Raw genomic sequence first — 22,571 nt, forward strand, 5'->3', positions numbered from 1 at the left:
ACACATACTTGCATACTGCATATACACACTATAACAGTCTAATTCATTTTCCTTTTATTAAATCCTTCTTCACATGTTTGGATTAATTTTTCTGTTTGCATATTAAAAACATGTTGCTATCTTGTGACGCACCGTGTCCACACTAACCTTGAAGTAGTGGAACTGGAAAGGCTTGGATTGCTGGGTGTAGAAATGGTAGGCCACAAATGCTCCAGCCACAATAAGGATGATGAGTAACAGAACACCGATGCCCATCCCTGCCTTGTGGGCGGGGTGGAGGGAAGGAGCCGGAGGGGGTCGAGCTTTTAGCGGTCCATGCAGCACATGGATGATCCCATTGGATGCAAAAATGTCAGATTCGATAATGTAACGGTCATTGACATATCCAGAGGAAGCCTGGAGGCAGAAAGGATCTATTAAACTTTGTTGGTAATTATTTGCATCCACTAACAGTTTTCAGGAGACATTGTGCATGCCTGATTTAGACTTGAAGTAAATGTAATTGCTTAGAACATCCACTAACTATAATGCAGCTTAAATGAGGTAAATGTTTACCAGTGCCTGGGGGCTCTGCAGGCTAGGAACCCCTTTCAAACTGAGTGTATGTCCCAGATGTGTTCGAACATGGCTGACGTTAATGAGAGCTTGCAGCACCAGAGCTCTCCCATCCAGCAGGTGGTGCTCTAAAGCCCTGTAGGACGGTGTCTATTCCAGAGAGAGGGGGAGTGTGAAACACCTTTATTCTTCACTCATGAAGAATGCAGACATCTGTGTGGTATGGAGAGGACCAAGCTACCTCGTTCTCATAGAGACCGTCATTATCAGGCACAAACAGGGTGGACAAGGTGGTTATGTTGCTGAGACGCCTCACAAATTCTTGACCTGATGCTGAAGTTCTGGAGCAATTCAAGATTTGCTGGGGATGGGAACAATTTATGAGACCAGTCAGTGTCAGTTACTGGGGAACATCAGAACCTGTAGCAGGTTTCCAGTGCAAGTGTATCCATCACCAATGTAGCCCATCTTACACTCACATTTGACATCTGGTAAAACAATAATATTAACAAATAAATAAACATGCGAGCACACACACACACACACACACACCATTTATATTTAGCAGCATGTGTCACGGCTGACCGGTCCCCTAAAGAGTGAGACACGCCCCCACCAGACCAGGACCATACCACTCACCTTCCCTGCTCACAATCACCTGTCTTCTGACAGGAGACACCTACGAGTCATTAACCAGTACGCATATTTATACACCCACAGGTTCGGAGGGACAACGCTGCACATTAGCGGTCAAGACCACACAAGTCTACTGCGAGCCACTACCCCGTTCCTGGAAGGCCAATAGCCTTGCCATCGTTGCTTATATTAAAAATGGATAATAAAGAACCTGTTGCTGGAACTTCACCTCTTGCGAAGCAAGCAGCCCTGAATGGGCTCACCTGTTGGCTGTCCAGATGGCAATGCTAGAGTAGCAGAAACAGGAGATTGGAGAGGTTCGCTCTGTGGTACAGACGCTCGGCCAGCGCATCCATCACACGACTTTGAGTACCGAGCACAGAACGAGCTCCCCCGTCAACCCGCCAGTACACGAGGGGGTTAAAGGGTTGATTGCCTCCCCCGAGGCATACGGCGGGGACCCCGATACTTGCGAGGGGTTCACTGTGCAGTGTGAGCTGTTTTTCGGATATCAGCCGCGACTGTCCGACCATGCTAAAGTTTCGTTTGTCATCTCAAGACTTATGGGAAAGGCACGAGTATGGTGTGCGGCATTGGTAACAAATAACTCGCCATTTACGAACGATTATGCAGGATTTATTGGAGAACTACGTGTGGTGTTCAACCATCCCCATCAGGGAAAGCTCTGTGGGCTATCACTGTTGTGCCTAAGGCAGGGGTTGAGATCTGCAGCCAACTACGCAATGGAATTCCGAACCTTAGTGGCAGGAACCCGCGCAGATTGACGTGTTTATGAACGGAGACCGGACCTGCCCGGCAAACCAACACTCCTGAGGAGCCCCTGCAGCTGGATGCAGCCGGGGTACAGTGAGGAGGAGGCAACAGTAGGGTGAGTTGTTCTTCCTCTCATCCCATGTTTAAGATCTGGTCCAGGTATCGTGCAAAGGCCATGTACTGTCAACTTTTGACCTAGTGGATTTGGGAGGTGCTGGGAAAGTCATGGACTGGGGCTTTGCAAGGAGGCTAGGTATTAAGGCCATCACTCTGCCCTCCTCACTAAGCGTACAGGCCTTGGATTGGGGTGTGGTAGGTCTAGGTTACATCATCCATGTGACCCCCAGGGTTCTCCTTGTCACCGGGGGGGGGGGGGGGGACGACATACTGAACGCATCAGTTTCTTCCTCCTACCAGGCCTGTCTCACACTTTCACCCTAGGTTTACCTTGGCTGTGTACGCACAATCCACAGATGCTGTGGGCAAAAAAACTGATCCGGCAGTGGGCCATGTCCTGCTATCGGAGGTGCTTCCCAAACAAGGCAGTACCCCTCCAGGCTACTTCCATAGAGAGTCCTGAAGCCGGGAAGCAGGTGCCTATTCCTTTAGAGTACCAGGACCTGGAGTAGGTCTTCAGCCCCAGCAAAGCCACACGGCTTCCACCGCATTGAGACTGGGATTGCGCGGTAACACTCAAGGAGGGAGTGGTGCCCTCCCGGTGCAGAATCTACTCCCTCTCTCAGGAGGAGGAGCAGGCTATGGCACAGTATATTAGAGGCTCTGCAACAAGGGTATGTCAGACCCTCGACCTCTCCGGCATCTGCAGGAGTCTTCTTCGTAAAGAAGAGGGACAGGGCCCTGAGACGTTGTGCGGATTAGAGGACTCAACAAGCTGCCCCTGGTATCAGGAGTGTTTGAACAACTGTGAGGGGCCAGATATTTTACGAAACTTGATTTGCGCAGCGCATACAGCCTAATCCAGATCAAGGAAGGAGACGAGTGGAAAATAGCCTTCAGCACCTCCACAGACCACTATGAGTATTTGGTTCTGCCGTACGGTTTGGCAACAGCCCCGGCGATATTCTAGGCCTACATTAACGAGGTTCTTAGGGAGTTTTTGGGAAGATCCGTCGTCGCGTATATCGATGACATTTTGATCTATTCCCCCTCCTGGAACCAACATGTACTCGATGTGCGGGCCATGCTACAGACCTTATTACAGAACCACATGTATTGCAAGGTGGAGAAATGCAAATTCCATCGCAAGGAGGTCAACTTCCTAGGGTACGCCATTGAACAAGGGTGTGTGAGTATGCAACCAGGCAAGGTGGAGGCTGGGCCAAGACCACTTATACGAAAAGCACTACAACGCTTTCTAGGCTTCGCCAACTTTTATAGGAGGTTTATTAAGTCCTTCAGTTCGCTGGCAAGGCCCCTCACTGACCAGCTTTGGGGACCTGTGCGAAAGATTAAGTGGACCCAGGAGGTTGACAAGGCCTTCAAGGAGCTCAAGAATGCCTTTGCAACTGCTCCCCCCTCCCACTCCACCTGAAAATGCTCTTCATGGATATGATTATGGCACAGTACTTGTGCCATTCATGTGTGGAAAGCTGAATGTATAATGAAATCATACTAGCAAAAAGTCTAGTTAGGTGCATAAATAAAATCACACGTTGTAGTACACAGCTCAGCTTTGCAAACACTTTTCAACTAGATTATTAAATGTTCAGTAGAGAATGTGACCTTTGCACTCTGGTCCAAAGTGGCCATCTATGCATAATTCACAGGGCACTCCCTGGAACCCAGGAAAACATGTGCAGGTGCCGTTGCCTAGGTGATCCTCATCACACTGTCCATGGTTACTGCAGGGGGATCTTGGCCCTCCAGGACAGGCTGGAGAACAGGTTGTAGTGAGAATATCACACACACAATGCCACTATCACTTTCACTGTTATTATGCAAAAGCAACAATGTTTAAGAACCCAGAAGGGCCCAAATATAGCTGCCATCAACAACATGATTAATGAGTTGTAGTAAAATGTGAATGAAGTCTGGATTACTGTACCGAGACAATCCCTGCAGTACTAACCTGAGCAGCACTTGGGTTTCCATATGACCATGGTGTGCACAAACTGACATCCACCATTCAAAGATGAGAAGCGTCTGGGCAGGTCGCACCTCTGTATAGACGGCATTCCAAAAACATGTTACATTTAACTTATATAGAAATGATTAGCTTTAAGTCAACTCAAGGAACATATTAAATGAGAGATCTTTATGGAAAAATACATATAAAATAAATGTAATATCTTTCAAATAGTGTTTGTATAAGCTGGATGAAGTATTTATGATTTTTTTTTTATAAAGGTAGTCATTTATGTGTATATAGTGAAATGGGCATGGATTTGTGAAAAGTACATTTGGTTTACTTATTGAAGGGCAATCAGATGATACTGTAACAGCACAATATCTGCAAGGCATCTGTCATAGAAACATAAACCATTTATATAATCTATATATAATACAAAATGAGAGTGTAGCATAGCTAAGAAACATTTTTAATATGGGAAGTATATAATTTGCATATAATATGCATGCTGCATATCAGTAGAGGATTTTGTCAGCATATCTTGGAATTATGTGGAACTTACTGTGATGTCTACAGTGTCCTTCTGATCACAGTGCCCCCCAAGGCTGGGAGGTGTTAACAAGCAGTCAAAACCATAAACCAAACCTCTATTGAACTTTAGATTCCTGTTTACAATCTGACAACTTTTGACACTGATGTTCACCCTAAAAAAGAGTGGGTGATATCAATAATATTAAGTATGGTAAAGTAGCCAACTTAACTTTAGAAATAACATTCAATCCTTTTCAGCCCATGCTCACACACAGCACAACACTACAGATTGGAAAGTGCTCCCTGTTCCCTGATTGGTCCTTGCTCACCTGAATCTCCTCTCCTGAGTCCAAGACTTTTCCATCACTCACTATTTGGTCCTCTCCGACGCAGCTCACAGAGACGTCAGAGCCCTGAAGGGTCTTCACTGAACTGAAATGAATCATTTCTGCAGACTGCATCTAAACAAGACACATAAAAAATCATTGCATATATACCCAGGATTACAAGGGCACAAGCTTCGTTTCCTCTATAGTTGGACCCTCCATCAGAAACAATGCACAGCAGGCATGTGGCGCTCTAAACAGTGACGTAGGTCCTCCTGAGCTCTGCTGAACTGGGTCCAGCCTGCTACCATCTGCACAGAAAGAACTTACTGCCGTACGGTTTGGCAACAGCCCCGTCGATATTCTAGGCCTACATTAACGAGGTTCTTAGGGAGTTTTTGGGAAGATCCGTCGTCGCATATATCGATGACATTTTGATCTATTCCCCCTCCTGGAACCAACATGTACTCGATGTGCGGGCCATGCTACAGACCTTATTACAGAACCACGTGTATTGCAAGGTGGAGAAATGCAAATTCCATCGCAAGGAGGTCAACTTCCTAGGGTACGCCATTGAACAAGGGTGTGTGAGTATGCAACCAGGCAAGGTGGAGGCTGGGCCAAGACCACTTACACGAAAAGCACTACAACGCTTTCTAGGCTTCGCCAACTTTTATAGGAGGTTTATTAAGTCCTTCAGTTCGCTGGCAAGGCCCCTCACTGACCAGCTTTGGGGACCTGTGCGAAAGATTAAGTGCCACCATCATCTGCCACCAGAGTTTTCACCTGCAGCAGCAGAACAGTACGATGCACATGTGTGTGTGTGTATGTGTGTGTGTGTGTGTGTGTGTGTGTGTGTAACATGGATGTCTTTTGCACTTTTTTATCATTTACACTACTACTTCAAAAGTTTGGGTTCCCATATTTATGCAACTTTATGCAATGTAGGTCTAAATAATGTATGTAGTAAATAAAATATGTAATAAAATATGTCATTCTAAACTATCATTTAGTATTTTAGTGAACTAAAGGTCATTAACTATTGAATAATTCATTAAATTGAATTTAATGCAATTTCTCCTGAAATAATCTGCCTCAAGATTTGATCATTGCTTTCCACCCCTTTGTGAAGTATTCTGGATATTAATTTTATTATTAACTCTCTCCATACATGTCTATGAAGCATTTTGGAGTCATCTGCACAATTCTACATAATTCTGGACAAAACTATTTGTGTATTTATGTGCTTCCTAAAAGTTATTGGAAAATTCATGAATTTTTAAATTCTAGTATCACATTATAATAATTTTATGTACATATCCACAAAAAGGTGGATTATTGAGAACACAGATGCAGTGATTCCAAAGTTTTGAACAGTAGTGTATATGTAATTTTATGATTGATGGTCTGTATAACTGAACTCACAGATGTTGATTTGAAAGCTTTGTTGCTTGGTACAAAAACAGTGAACGGTCCACGTGACGTCAGAGGCCAGGACATGACTGCTTCTGAAATACCAACAAGGCACAGCAGAACGTGTGTGACTCTCTGAGCTTCAAGTCAAGCAGAGCTCTTTCTTGACCTTAGATCTTCTGTAAATTATATGACCAACCAACGAAATTTCACTAAAAGCCATGCTAGCATTGGACAGCCAGTGTCACTCACCACGCAGATCAATCGCATTGAGCAGGTGACATGTCACTCACCAAAAGACTGATGGCACTGGACAGCTAGGGTTAGGCCTCCAGGTTCTGAGTTCAGATCTTGCAGTCTCTGCATTATATTGCCAAAGCAGATTTTTCCATTGCTAAGGAACCCCTCCAGTCATGTACACCTGTCAGGCAAGAAAAGAAGTACGTACAGTGGTGTGAAAAAGTGTGTCCCCTTCCTGATATTTTTTTGCATGTTTGTCACACATCTTTCAGATCGAACAAATTTAAATATTAGACAAAGATAACACAAGTAAACAAAAAATGCAGTTTTTAAATGAAGGTTTTTATTATTAAGGGGGAAAAAAATCCAAACCTACATGGCCCTGTGTGAATAAGTGATTGCCCCCTAAACCTAATAACTGGTTGGTCCACCCTTAGCAGCAACAACTGCAATCAAGCGTTTGCGATAACTAGCAATGAGTATTTTACTGAACTGTGGAGGAATTTTGGCCCATTCATCTTTTCAGAATTGTTGTAATTCAGCCACATTTGAGGGTTTTCGAGCAAGAACCGCCTTTTTAAGGTCATGCCACAGCATCTCAATCGGATTCAGGTCAGGACTTTGACTAGGCCACTCCAAAGTCTTCATTCAGTTTTTCTTAAGCCATTCAGAGATGGACTTGCTGGTGTGTTTTGGATCATTGTCCTGCTGCAGAACTCAAGTGTGCTTCAGCTTGAGGTCACAAACATATGGCTGGACATTCTCCTTCAGGATCTTTTGGTAAACAGCAGAATTCATGGTTCCATTTACCACAGCAAGTCCATGAAGCAGCAAAACTGTGCCAGACCATCACACTACCACCACCATATTTTACTGGTGGTATGATGTCCCTTTTCTGAAATGCTGTGTTACTTTTACGCCAGATGTAATGGGACATACACCTTCCAAAATGTTCAACTTTTGTCCCGTCAGTCCACAGAGTATTTTCACAAAAGTCTTGTGGATCATCAAGTTTTCTGGTAAAATTGAGATGAGCCGTTATATTCTTTTTGCTCAGCATTGGTTTTCGTCTTGGAACTCTGCCATGCAGTCCATTTTTGCCCAGTCTTATTATGGTGGAGTCATGAACACTGACCTTAACTGAGGCAAGTGAGGACTGCAGTTCTTTGGATGTTGTTGTGGGGTCTTTTGTGACCTCTGGGATGAGTCATCGCTGCGCTCTTGGGGTAATTTTTGTTGGCCACTCCTGGGAAGGTTCACCACTATTCCATGTTTTTGCCATTTGGGGACAACAGCTTTCATTGCAGTTCGCTGGAGTCCCAAAACCTTAGAAATGGCTTTATAACCTTTTCCAGACTCATAGATCTCAATTACTTTGTATTTCATTTGTTCCTGAATTTTTTCGAATCACAGCATGATGTCTAGTTTTTGAGGATCTTTTGGTCTACTTCACATTGTCAGGCAAAGCTTCTAAACCCTGCCTCTACTTAGAGATTATTTACAAACAAGCACTAAAATTAATAAAAAATACAAGAGTGCACACATACACCTTTCCAGGGCCATCGTAAACACATTGAGTGGAGTTGCTGTGGCGGGAGTCTGCAGGCATGCAGCCGTCTCCCTGATAGCCCTCGGCACACATGCATGAGTGCTGATTTGGGCCGGTGTGTATACACACTGTGTGCTCATGACACACTTTCCTCAGACATGGGTTAATCACTGCAAACAACAACAGTGACAAACATGATGACGATTACAGCTGTCCTATTATGCCTTTGCACATGTTACATGTAAAGTTACACATAATGTCTTATTATAAATGGCACCACATCCAATGCCTGAAACAAAAATAGTGACAAACCAGTCAGAGGATTTTTCAAAAGAATGAAGGCAGCTGGCTTGGTTACATTTTGGATTTGAGCCTTATATAAAGTCATTTGTATAAGACACTTTGTTGACAGACACATCTAACTGATAACCAAATTTGTCAGAAAGTGCTCAGATTAGGGATTTCACCTCTTCCTGACAACAGTACCAGAGCAAAAGCTGTATAAAAAGTGCTCTGCTCTGTTCTGATGGAAATGAAAGAGCAGCTCCCAGGAAGTCCATCAAACAGGTACTCACACGTGCATTGGACCCCATTACCAAAGAAACCAGGTTTGCATTTTCAGTTTTCCAGAGAAAATGTCTTCAAAAGAGAGTGCATTCTGCCCACAGTGCAACACAGCACAAATGGGGAGCTCTGTGAGCACACACACACACACACACACAATTAAGACACAAGGACTACATAGCTCCAGAATTGTGAGGATGCTTAAAGAATCATCTTTGTCACCATTGTTGCACGCGTGTCCAAACATGTTCTCCTCACATTTCTCACATGCTGTTCCCACAAAACCTGCCTGGGAAACACATGCAAAACAGATACAATATGGCTGGGTGGCCACAGCTCATGCATGTGCATTGTGTGTGTGTGTATGTGCATGCACGTTTGCATGTAAAAACTGACACCTACAAGGCTACTATTTTTATTAGGGTCCAAGCACTTATAGTGCTTATTATTATCATTATTATTATTATTATTATTATTATTATTATTTAAAACAAATTGTGCAGACCAAACCATAAGTCCTACAGACATGAAACTTGGTCAGTAGGTAATAGTCTCTGCTGCTACAGATGACGCTACAGCACACTCATTTACATTTACATTTACATTTACATTTATGGCATTTAGCAGATGCTCTTATCCAGAGCAATTAACAAAAGTGCTTTATCATTTACTCATAGAATATATCCTAGCCTGTACAGTAGGTTAGAGTCCAAGATACTAATGATCTAGCATACTGTACAAATACAGGGATCACTGCTGATGCCTAGAAGTACAAAATACATAAGGTCAATCTTAAACAATGATAATTGTAATAAACAATAAGTACTAGAGATTGTTAAACAACATCAGTATAATAAACAATACTATTAATTTAGTCAGTCAATAAAGGAGCAGAGTCAATTGTCATTGAAATATTCCATGAATAGATAGATCTTCAGTCTGCATTTGAAGACAGCAAGGGACTCTGTTGTCCAGACAGCAAGTGGAAGTTCATTGCACCATCTTGGAGCCAGGACAGAATGCTTGTCTTCCGTGAGATGCTTGTCTTCCATGAGATTTGAAGCATGGTATTTCAAGCTGAGCCGTACTTGAAGTTCGAAGTACTTGAGATACGGATCGGTTTCAAGTTTCAAGTTTGGTTTATTTGTCACATACATAGTCATACACAGTATAACTCGCAGTGAAATGGTTGAGTGCTCTGTCCAACCTAAGGAAAAAGTAAAACAGGGGTGCATAGAGAAATATATATTCTATATATATATATATATATATATATATATATATATATATATATATATATATATATATATATATATACAAAAATATATTAGCAATGTATGTACAATATATGTATATTATGTTTATATACACAATGTACAATGTATATATGGATATGTATGTACACAATGTCCCATCTTGTAATTGACATTTACAGTTATGTTACATGGTGGTAATTGAACATATTTACAGTTATGTTACATTGTGGTGGTGGTCCCCACAGTTTATCAGTTTCCCTGATTCAGGGCCCGAATTGCCTGTGGGAAGAAGCTCCTCTTCAGTCTCTCTGTCTTGGTCTTCAGGGAGCGAAAGCGCTTCCCTGACCTCAAAAGAGAGAACAGCCTATTGTTGGGATGGGTGGGTTCCTTCACAATCCTCCTGGCCTTGGTCTGGCACCGCTTGTAGTAAATGGTGTGCAGGTCAGGAAGTTCCGTACGAGTGATGCATTCTCCTGAACGCACCACCCTTTGGAGTGCTTGTCTGTCCTGCTTGGTGCTGTTCCCAAACCAGACTGTGATGTTCCCCGTGAGGATGCTCTTGATAGTGCAGGTGTAGAAGTTCCGCAGTACCTTGGAGGGCAGTCTGAAGTATCTTAGGTGTCTGAGGTGGTAAAGACGCTGATGAGCCTTCTTTGCCAGGGGGTTGGTATGGCGGGACCAGGACAGGTCCTGCGAGATGTGAACACCAAGGTACCTGAAACTATCTACTCTCTCCACCGTGGTTCCACTGATCCTCACAGGTTGGTAGTGCCGCTCCTGCTTCTTGCTGCAATCCACAATCAGCTCCTTTGTCTTACTGACGTTTAGGAGGAGATTATTTTCCTGGCACCAGTTTTCCAGCTGTTTAATCTCCTCCAGGTAGGCCCTCTCATCGTTGTCCGAGATCAGGCCCATGACAACGGTGTCATCAGCAAACTTGACAATGATGGTGGAGCTGGAAGTGGCTGTGCAGTCGTAGGTGTACGACAAGGCTTTGACCATTGACCTCATGTATGAAGGGGCTGGTCCATTTCTGGCTTTGTAGGCAAATATCAAGGTTTTAAATCTGATGTGTGCAGCTACTGGAAGCCAATGAAGGGAGCGCAGCAGCAGAGTAACTTATGAACCTTTGAAGATTGAAGACCAGTCATGCTGCTGCATTCTGGACAAGTTGTTTAGGTTTGATGGCTCTTAGAGGAAGACCAGCAAGTAGTGAGTTGCAGTAGTCTAGCTTTGAGATCACAAAAGACTGCACAAGCACCTGGGCAGCTTCCTGCAGGAGAAAGGATCCTTCATATGTTACAAAGAACCGGGTCAGAAACATTGAGTTGAGAATGACAACTAGTTGTCCAAAGTTATGGCCAGGCTACAGGCAGCTTCGGATGGTTATACCAGGGAGTTCTCATAGGAAACAGTGAGGTCATGGTAAGGCTTGGGAGTACCGAGATGTACAGAAGTTCGATTTTACTGAGGTTAAGCTTCAAGTCATGGGCTGTCATCCATGACGCAATGTCAGTCAAGTATGCTGAGATACGTCTGGAGACCTGTGTGTCAGAGGGTGGAAAATAAAGAAATAATTGAGTGTCATCAGCATAGCAGTGGTAGGAGAAGATCATCACCAAGAGAACGAGTATATAAAGAGAAGAGAAGGGGACCTAATACTGAGCCCTGTGGAACACCAGTGGAGAGTCTACATGGTTTGATTGTGGATTCTTTCCTTGTCTCCTGATATTACCGTCCCTCCAGATGGGACTGAAACCATTTCCATGCAGAACTAGTCACACCAAGCCTGGGGAGACAGTTAGAGAGGAGAATGGTGTGTTTTACTGTGTCAAAGGCTGCTGAAAGGTCTAGAAGAATCAAAACAAATGACAGTTTGGCAGCTTTAGCAGCTTAAAGTTTCTCCGTCCCTGCTATGAGGGCTGTTTCTAGCATGAAGTTTCTCCATCACTGCTATGAGGGCTGTTTCTGTAGAATGTGCCTGTTTGTAGCCAGACTGACTGGGATCATGCAGCTGGTTCTGGGTGAGGAAAAGAGATAAATGAGGAAAGGCTTTTGAGAGGAAAGAGAGAAGTGATACCGGTCTGTAGTTGGCAATGTTGGAGCCATCGAGATCAGAGGATTGCTACCACCTTGGCGATTTTGAATGCAGTTGGCACATATCCAGAAGATACAGAGTTGTTGATGATGACAGAGATGAAAGGAAGCAGATCTCTTGAGATTGTCTGGAACAGAGTGGAAGGACTTGGATCCAGTGGACATGTAGATGGATTGCAGGAAGTCAGAAGTTGAAGAATTTCATCTGAGGAGAGAGGAGAAAAAGAAGTCAGAGAGTTGGATGTTGGGGAATGCACACTGGTTGGAAGAGTGGGAACAGAGGAAAAGGACTGGCAGATTGCCACAACGTTCTCCTCAAAGAGGGTGATGAAATCCTAAGGAGTAAGAGATGAGGAAGAAGTGGGAGAGGGGATTAAGGAGAGAAGAAAAATAGTGAAGAGCTTGCATGGATCAGATGCTGATTATTCAAATTTTCCTCTGTAGTAGGATGACTTTGCAGATGTTATGTCCAATGAGAACTTGGAAAAGAGAGACTGGTATGAGCTGAGTTCTGAATCTAGGTGAGATTTCTTCCACCACCTCTCTGCAGTCCTTAGTTCTCTCCTGTGGCAGCGAGGGGAGAGGTGGGGACTTTACAGGTCTATAGGAGAGAGAGCACAGAAGAATCATTGATGAGGAGAGTGTAAAAATGAAAGAATCTGTAACTGCCGCCAAAGAGAGAGAGGACAGAGAGTCATGGTGGAAGGGTGGACAAACTAGTAGGGAGTAGGGAATAGTAGGGAAAACGCATTCAAGTCCATAACTCCTACACAGTCATACAGACAGACACACATGTAATGAACCAGTTATGACACTGGGAGGCTCTACAGTGCACAGTTACCTACTTTGCACTTCACAGGACTTGTATTTAAACCTAAATGGGCAGAAGTCAATAAAAGTAGTTCACATAAATACTTGCAATTATATCAAACATGTAATTATAGTATGATGTTACCTGCAATGTTTGAGTGCATGACTCAACCTACAAGAGACTTCAGATACTTGTTCACAAAAAATTCCTTAAGCCCTCCAGTAAGACTGGTATGAATGTATATGATACAATGTAACAATTAATAAAGTTTAATGCCATACCATATAGAACATCACAGTAAACAGGGCTACCTAATTGTACTTGCAGTCATATTAACATATAATCAGTGCAGGTTATAACAGCAACACGGTACAGTTCTTATGTTTTTATACTATCACCAAAACTAAACTCAGAAATTCCCCACCAATTCACATTAGACCCAAAATGCCAGTTTGTGCATTGTAAACACCTTGACTTGTCTTGGTTGCAAAGAGACAGTTGGAAAGAGACAGGGTGTTTTCATAAAACATTCACAAATGTGATGTAACCAGACACATGCATATAGCCTTTCATTCAGTTCCATATCAACTAACCAGTCAGGCATCCACAACTTCCAGTATGGTGCAACAAACAATAGAACAGCACTGAATAGTTCAATTTTAGACCATCATCAAAAACTCAGTCACCAGCTTTTCTCATTATATGCAAATTGCTATTGTATACATTTTAAAACCTTTAATGACTGGATTGAGGGCAGGGGATATTCCAATCTATACATGTATATGTCTATGTCTGTACATTTTTATTAACTTAAGAAGCTCCTCAATCCAATTTCCAGTTCATCAAAACACTTTATTTCATTGTCACCTAACCTCAAACACCTTTTTCACGGCATCTTCAGGAAATAGGGGACACAGTCAGAATGTTATGTGTCCACGGAAGGTGATTTCTGCATCCACGTTGCTTCATGTCAGACTGGCAAGACTGTGCTTGGCCCCGGAAGTGCTGCTCGCATCTATATTTATTGTTATTATTATCATTGGTAGTAGTGTTAGTGTTTTTATTATTGTTGTTATTATTATTAGTAGTAGTAGTATTGTTATTAGTAGTAGTATTAGTATTATTATTATTAATAATAGTAATACTGTTATTATTATTATTATTATTATTATTATTATTATTATTATTGATTTTGTAATGTTTATTTCTATTATTTTGTGAAGTTAAAATATAAACATTTTCAATGCCTTGGCAATATTGTATTTTATAAAAATCCCATCAGTCAGTCTGGCTACGTAACACTGCTAGTCTCTGGAATTTAATGTTGATATTATTACTCACCAGAACCTACTTTAACATTATAGTGTCATTACACTGGGCTTTGAATTAGGCAGTTTTGGTATTCTGGATTAAGATTTCGGTGGTTCTCCTGGCAACAGCATCACCTGGTAATTGATGTGTTTTAGTTATTGTGTGTGCCCTGTGTTTCATGTGCTCCGCCTCCTTCTTGTACTCACCCGTGTCCTGTTTATCCCCTTGTTAGCAAGACAGTTATGGAGTTGATGAGATTCTTTATTCTCTGTAACGTAAACAACAACAAGCTCACTGGTGAGCTAACTCAGTAATAAAAAGGAAACTGAAATAAGCAGTTTTTATGTATAATGTGTTACTGTAAAAGTGTAATTATACTAAATCATGCACCCATTACATTATGTCTCTCTGTTCTTACACACGTTACATGATGACTTTGCCCAAGATGCAAAATAACCAAAACAGCTTCATACTTTTTGGTCTTCATTTTTTGGTTAAATTTCATTCTGCAAGCAATCTGAACAAGGAGTAAAAAGGGATCTGAGCAAGTGAGTGTGTATCAGCATCATTAATCTACATGTAATCTGAATTACAGGAGACGGGCTGGTTGTCACATTTTTTATTATGGCTCTAACCTCCCAATCGTATAATTTCCATCAGACAAACCTAGACATTATGAACTAGCAGAGTGTCTCCCTGCACAAAGGGAGTAGAACCTTAACAGTTCCACCATTGGTATAATGAGCTATTAGATTTTCAATACATGTTGTGCATTTGTGAAGACCTGCTGCATGGTGGGATTGGTAGTCACAGCATAGGGCTGGTTGTCATGGTGAAATTTGTCACGAAGGGTCGGCCTCTCCACAGGGGAACCACGCCCACTCACCGTGAGACACAACGGAAACGCCTACTTCGTTCCCAATCACCTGCCTACTAACCCGGTGCACCTGTTCTTTGTCTCTCCTATCACCTATTTCAACCCGCAGGTCGGTAGGGAGGATGCTGCGCATTAATGGCTTACCGTGAGAGGAGTTACCAAGCCAAGCCAAACCAAACCATACCAAGCAAAGCCAAGCCAATCCAAACCAAACCATACCAAGCAAAGCATTCTTCTTTCTTGATTTTCATTTTGCTACCAGACTTTTGTGCATTCACCTATGGAGAATAAAGAGCACTTTCTAGCAACCTCACCTCTTGCTCCCTCTGTGCCGCCACCATCACAAAATTATATTAGACCTTTAATAAATGACTGTACAAAACAGAATAACACCTTTTAACAAAATTTCATTCTCATTTAAGAGAAATGAATGAAAAATTTACCAAATATTTCTGTGAATAAATATCAATAGAAGTGAATCTAACACTGTTCAGTTCACTTAATCTAATGCTTCGAGTAGAATATTTACAGTTGTGGCAAATTGTTTGATTGATATTTGCACCATAAATTCAAGGAAAAAGAACACACCTTGAAATGACACACCTTGAGATGACATCATCCTCATCATGAATGTGACAACCACTACCACTAAGGCAGTTACAATAAAGGGCATGTTAATGACATTTGAGGAAACAGTTCAAACTAATAACTGTTACTACAACACTGTCTCCACTGTTTTAAGTGAAATAGTTGATTTCAAGGTATTTTAGTTTCCTCTCAATATATGATTGCAAAATACAAACTTTATGGTATGAAAAATCACAAAACTGATCTTACATCAGGTCTCTTCGGGTCAAAGAGAGAGAACTATGGCTAATGGTTTCTGCCCTCAAATCTGAACATTTCAGTGTCAATACTTCTATAGCGATCTCCATAGTTTACAGAATATAAGTAATGTGACAACCAACCCGGGTGTCAACCAACCCTGGTCTCCCCTATGCAGACAAATTAGAAAAATGACATGCTTGTAATGAGTCAAGAATACTTTTGGGGGGAAAAAAATAATTAAATTGATACTTTTTCATGTATTACCCTACGTGATTATAAACACATTGAAGTAATTATCTTTACTCAACAATCATACAACATAATTTTTCTACACAAAAATAAATAAATAAATAAAATGGTTAGGAGGTCGGTAAAACATTTTCGTATTGAAGCACAGCTCATTGCAACCTCTGCACACCAAAGACTTTCTGCTGCCAAAAATATTCATTCAGTTCTGAAAAACACTCTTGGAGGAAACTAATATGATGACTGGACTACCTAATGCCAATCGCTAAGGTCTTCCACTTCATACAGTGTAGCATGTGTTTAGTTGTCTTTAATTACCCTTAATATTAGCCAAAACCTTAGAATATTATGTTATGATAAATGAAGTCAGTTATTAAGTCTTTACATTTTGATTAAATAGTGTCACGGAGCCCCCACTAGTCACCTGGTACGGCCCACCGCGTGCAGTGGCAGTTAATCGTCTTGTTTGTAGCCACGCCTTTGTACTGAGCACGAGCCTGCACGTGGTTAGTCTGCTAATGTCTGCGTGCACTTACACCGCTGTGGGACGCTGTTTCGCTGGCGGTTATTGATCACGTTCACGATGGTCATGTTGTCTGTGTTAATGTTCACATCGGTAATGTTAGTCGTTGTGTGTTCACGTTCACCGTTGACGTTATATGTGAGTGCCGTTGTGTTTTCGTATGTTAATAAATGTCTCCGTCGAGGGAGTCTGTATGTCCTGCACTTGCGCTGCACTAGAATACAAATACTCAGTGGTACATGTAGGTTTTATGGCTCCATTTTATTTATGTTTCTTAAATTCATAATAGAAATTTGAATTTAATCTCAGCTAAATACCATAAATGTAAGAGTGTTGTGTGTGACACTACCAATGCTTTTGACACCTAAAATAAATAACTTATTCTAGTGTAACAAATTAATAGTACAACATTGTCCTTGGCTTTCACTCATAATTTATCATTAGTTTAAATATAAAATAAATCTATTTAGCCCTACTACGCTTATAAATTAATTATAAAAACGATTATATTACTAATTTCATTGTAGGATATATAATAAGCTATCCATATGTGATTTCTCCTTTTCTATTTGTTTTGAAAAAAAATACTGATATTTGAATCGCGTCATGTAACTTTTGTGCCATTTTGTGCCATCCTTTTTATCTTAAACTCAGAAACTGCGCAGATCACCGAATTCTGAAATGTGTGAAAGTGTAGATGAAGAAAAAAAAGTAGGATTACATAAAATACTACAAAATATCACAGAGGTTGTAAAATTCATTTTTAGAAATAGTACGGAATGCCTTTAAGGTGTCATTTCCTCGCTAAAAATAAAAGTTCTAAAACGTTAAATGTTTTATTTCATGTGCATTTTTATGATGCGACTCCTAAGTAGTACGGATTAAAAAGGAATAGGGAGCCTTTTCCAATAAACGTTAGTTTTATTTAGGCTATTTGTTTATTTGTTAATTTACTAGGCTGCTAACATTGTTGAGAATTGAAAATGTAAGTTTAGGCCTCTAATAGCGTAAGCAAAGTATTCAGAATGATTAAATGTGGAGATCCTGCAAAAGATCACGTGTTTATTTCAACAGAAGAACAAGTGACATAGATGAGATAAAGCTTTTCATCTTTGATTATGTACTACATATTACCATTTTAAAAAATGTTGAGAAACAATTGGTGACGCTTGGCTGCGAAAGAAACTTTGGTATTTTTATACCTGGGTGTGATTCCAGCCGAAAGCTGAAATAAACAATGTATAAAATGTTACATATTGTGAAAAATGTTAGAAATCATTTTTTGAGTTTGAAGAAGTTCAAATGTAATTTCCTGAGGAAAGGCACTTGGTGTTGTCTCTTGGTCATGTGATTCATCTCTTTCTGAGGCTCCTCCTTCATGTCCTCATAGTCTGTAAAAAGAGTACATTCAAATTTTTCTTTCTAAAATCTTAAAATAGCTTAAAATATTTTATTTTTGTATTATGCACATATTAAATCAGCTTGTAAAATGTTAATGAGTGAGTAAAACAGAAATTGCCTCAGTGTTTATCTAATCACCACTACAGTGCTAAGAAATTCTATGATTTCCAAGAAATATAATATATGAAGATGTACAAATGCTGTGCCTTAAATAAAATATCTTAAGAATAAAATGTAGCCTATTATCATTTATGACAACCAGCTCTGTTTAGTTTTAAGCCTTTGCATGATTCAAGGTACCAGACACGTAATTTGTAGATTGTACTTAGACAGACGCAGCATTTGTAGGACAGTTAGACAGATGTAGATGGCACTGAACTCCAGTACTGTCTCAGTCATCTCCACTTGTATAAATATGGGTGCACTTGTTATATAAGTGAAGGGAGACTGTAGTTGATATATAAATAGGAGTCCTCTGTCATGCATTAACATTATTACATTTTCATCTTATATGAGCACTAATGTGACCATGTTTTCACTGTGCTGCCTGTGTTCTTGATTTGACACACTGACTCTGCCATACAGGTGGAATGTAGTGGAGGACACAACAAGGGAAGCCGCTCACCATTTACACCTCCTACGTCCTGTCCAGCAGTGATGATGTCATCACTGTTCTCTGGTGTGTCCACTACACCAACAGGCAAAGATCAATTATGATGTTAAAATATAATGAATATATATATATATATATATATATACACAGCATTACAGTTTCTACATTTTAAAAAAATACTTATTTTCTGTAACATTTGGGTTTGTTCCAGCATCATTACAGTCTTCTGGTGTGGCCACTATACCAACATGAGAAGACATATGATACTGATATCAATAAAATGTGTGTTACATTACAACCTATTGTTCTGATTTAGTGCTTCCATTTGACATAAATGGCCACGTATTAAAATCTTACTTGCTGTAATGTTTGGGTTTAGTCCAGTGGTAATAACGTCATCATAGTTCTCTGTCATCTCCTCTGTTATAGAGGAGATATAGAGGAAAATACCAGTACATTAGCATTTATTTCATTAACTGCTTTCATGTATGAGGCTACAATGTTGTAACATTACAAGTCATACCTCTCACAACAGCAGCGTTCTGATCATCAGTAATGACATCATCATAATTCTCAGATACGTCCTGTACACCAAAACACAGATGTACCGACAAACAGATGTTACTGAGCTGGCGGCTCTTAAAGCAGAGAAAAGCTCCAAAAAAGTAGCACAGGCATCATTCATTTACAGATCATTTAATGATTCTCTTTTCTTTTTTATTGATTTATTTGTTTGGTTATTTATTAATTTTTATTTTATTTGTGATCTCAGATGTTTTTAATGATGACTGAATATAAAAGTGCTCCCCATACAAATTCATACTTGTATTCACACCAAACAAATGAACAATTATGGGTTTGTAGTAAGAATGTTTGTTCTGTCTGACAGACAATCCCCAATACAGAACCACACCTGCTACAATATCAGGGCTGGGTCCAGCAGTGATGACATCATCGTAGTTCTCTGGTATGTCCTCTCTTTCTATGTCACCTAAGTTCAATAAAAGCAGACTGTCTTTAAAACAGTCCAGCCATCTTTTCATAGTTTGGTTTAAGGAAGTAGAATCACATGATCAGTTAATAAAGGAACTCACTTATGAGGTCACCGGTGGTGGTGACATCATCGTAATACTCAGCCTGGTCCACAGTCACAGACTTTTCTGGAAAAAGATGATAACTTTGTTTTTTACACAACTTAAAACAAACTACTATAATGAGAATGATGTACAAACAGTCATTCTCTGATAGGTCTTTTGTAAACTACTGCATGTGACTCTGGTTAGAATATGGGGGAAGCACTTCTGCAAAACATCTTCTGATCTACAGATGAATAAAATGTTAACCAGTGCAGTAAATCAGACTCTGACACAAAGAAGCTCTCATTCATCTAACAAAGAGGAACACACACTACCAGATAGACTCATATGAGACAAAGTGGAAATCTAAAAGAACAAAAATATTTCATGCTAGGTAAAATTTTACATTTTCTGTAACCATTCATCACAGAATATTATAAATAAGGTTCAGCTAGGTGAGTTTTAATAATAAATTATTTTATTGCTTATCCATCATTCTAATATTTCTAAATGGGATCCAATTTGACACACACATGCAGTGGTCCTGTTACCTGAGACAAATGCCTGATCCACATCCTCATATCCTGAATGCTGGGATTCAGAAAGGACACTTCCTGTTAAAGGAGAGCAGAACAGTCATGTGACAGGTACAGAACACCAAATCAACCCCAAACTGACTCATGTGATCATAATCAACTGGGCTGGTTACAGGAAGATGGAAATAATAACACTGCAGGCAGTAGAGGGCAGCCTAAGACCCCACACCAGAAGACACATACACACACACACACACACACACACACACACACACACACACACGTACTTAAGGAGGACTTGAAGAGGAGGGGGCCATGCCGTTACATTATATAATTTTCTTATTATTTGCGCAGCATAACAAATTACAAAGAATTTTGGAAATTAAATATTGTTTTGATCACTGGGCATGGATTCAGATGTGTTTGGTTATTAGATTATTTGGAAGAAACTTCTCAATTATAATATAAATATAATTCAGTAAGCCTCATTTAGAAGACTCCTCAAACATCACCCACCCCTTCGGGTGGAGACACGGGTTCTTTTATCAAGTTCAAGTTCAAGTTCAAGTTCAAGTTTGGTTTATTCGTCACATACATAGTCATACACAGTATAACTCGCAGTGAAATGGTGGAGAGCACTCTGTCCAAACTGAGGAAAAGAAAACAAGGGTGCATAGAGAAATATAGATATTCTCTATATGTGAAATATATATATGCAAGATAAATATATATTCTATGTATGTACAAAATATATTTCATTGATGTATCTGCAGTCGATCTGCTCATAGACTGCCTCAGGCAGAGTCTTATGCCTCCTCTTAGAGATCACTGGGTGGAGACAGACAGAAACATGGTGTCACTTCAGTGTAACAGAAAACAGACAGACTCAAGGACTAATGATGTTCAGAGAATGTCCAGAAACTGGACTGTAGATGATGTGTGAATGTGTCCCATCTCTCCTGAGCACTCTGTTCTGGTAAACCAGCCCAGAGAGAAGCACTAAGGCCAGGAAGAGCAGCACTGCCAGTACCAGCAGGACCACTGTAGGGGTGGTGCACAGAACAGCTGCTGATGCAGTTTGTAGAGGACTGGATGTCTTCTGAACATCTGGAAAGAAAAATACACACCAACAACTCTGAAGAACAAGCAATAATGTTTCCACAGTCACTTATGAAAATGACCAAGAGACAGAGCGAACCTGTAAAGGTGGAGGTGCTTGTGGTTGTTCTGGGTGCAGTTGTAGGAGACACATAAGGGTCTGTCAATATAAAAGCAGAACACCCAGACATTCAAAATACATGTTCATGTTCTCCAAGAAGATGAGCACAAATTAAGCACTAACCGATTTAACTCTCATTAGCCAAAATGACAATGAAAATAACCTTTTGCAGATTAGCAACGGGAGAAAAGACTTTTGCATGGAACTTGAAACACCAGAATCAAGCAAAATCCTCTGACCTGCACAGGTGACTCCAGCATCCTCTATGTGGGAGCAGTCAGTGTGTTTCTTCAGAGAATAACTGCAGTCCCACAGGTGAATCTCATCCCCTCTACACTTCACTCTGTTCAGCCAGATCACCCCTTCACCAGCACCAAAGGCAGCACTCCCATCAGCCCTCAGTGCCTTCCCACAGCCCAGCTGTCTGCAGACCACCTCAGCATCCCTGATGTCCCACTGATCATCACAGATGGAGCCTCCAACAGCGTTATGGTAAACTTCCAGCCTCCCAGAGCAACTTCTCTCTGCTCCCCTCAGCCTGAGAGGCATGTGATCTACATCACACACACACACACACACACACACACACACACACACACACAAATGAATAGGCATGGCAACAGTAATTAATGGCCTAATCATGCCAAAAACACATTGACTTTATAGTCAATTTATTTCCTTACTTGAGCACTGTCTCTGGTAGGAAGATGAGGAGCACTTCAGATGACTTCGCTGCACCTGAATATTTTCCTTTTCTGCAGTTGTGATAAGGTACTTCATTAATCATTGAGCTGTTATACTTAAAGCTTTGAATTTCCAGTGGTATTCAGTGTTGTTGCTATTTCAGCCAGTTTAATATTTTCTGGGCAAAGACATCAGTTAATTTCAAATCAATGAAAGGTTGTCCCTACCTGTGCAGGTAATGCGAGCCACATGCGAGCTGCATGTTTCTTTCCCCCAGGAGGAAGATGGGCAGTGCCACAGAGTGGAGTCATGTTTCCTGCATTTCAGATCATCCAGCCAGTCAGGAGATGATTCCACTCTTGGTTTGTCATTATTCTCACTGCCAGATGTTCCGTAATTAAGCTCTTGACAGATTA

The sequence above is a fragment of the Electrophorus electricus genome, chromosome 7 (assembly GCF_013358815.1).
Source record: "Electrophorus electricus isolate fEleEle1 chromosome 7, fEleEle1.pri, whole genome shotgun sequence".
NCBI lineage: Eukaryota > Metazoa > Chordata > Actinopteri > Gymnotiformes > Gymnotidae > Electrophorus > Electrophorus electricus.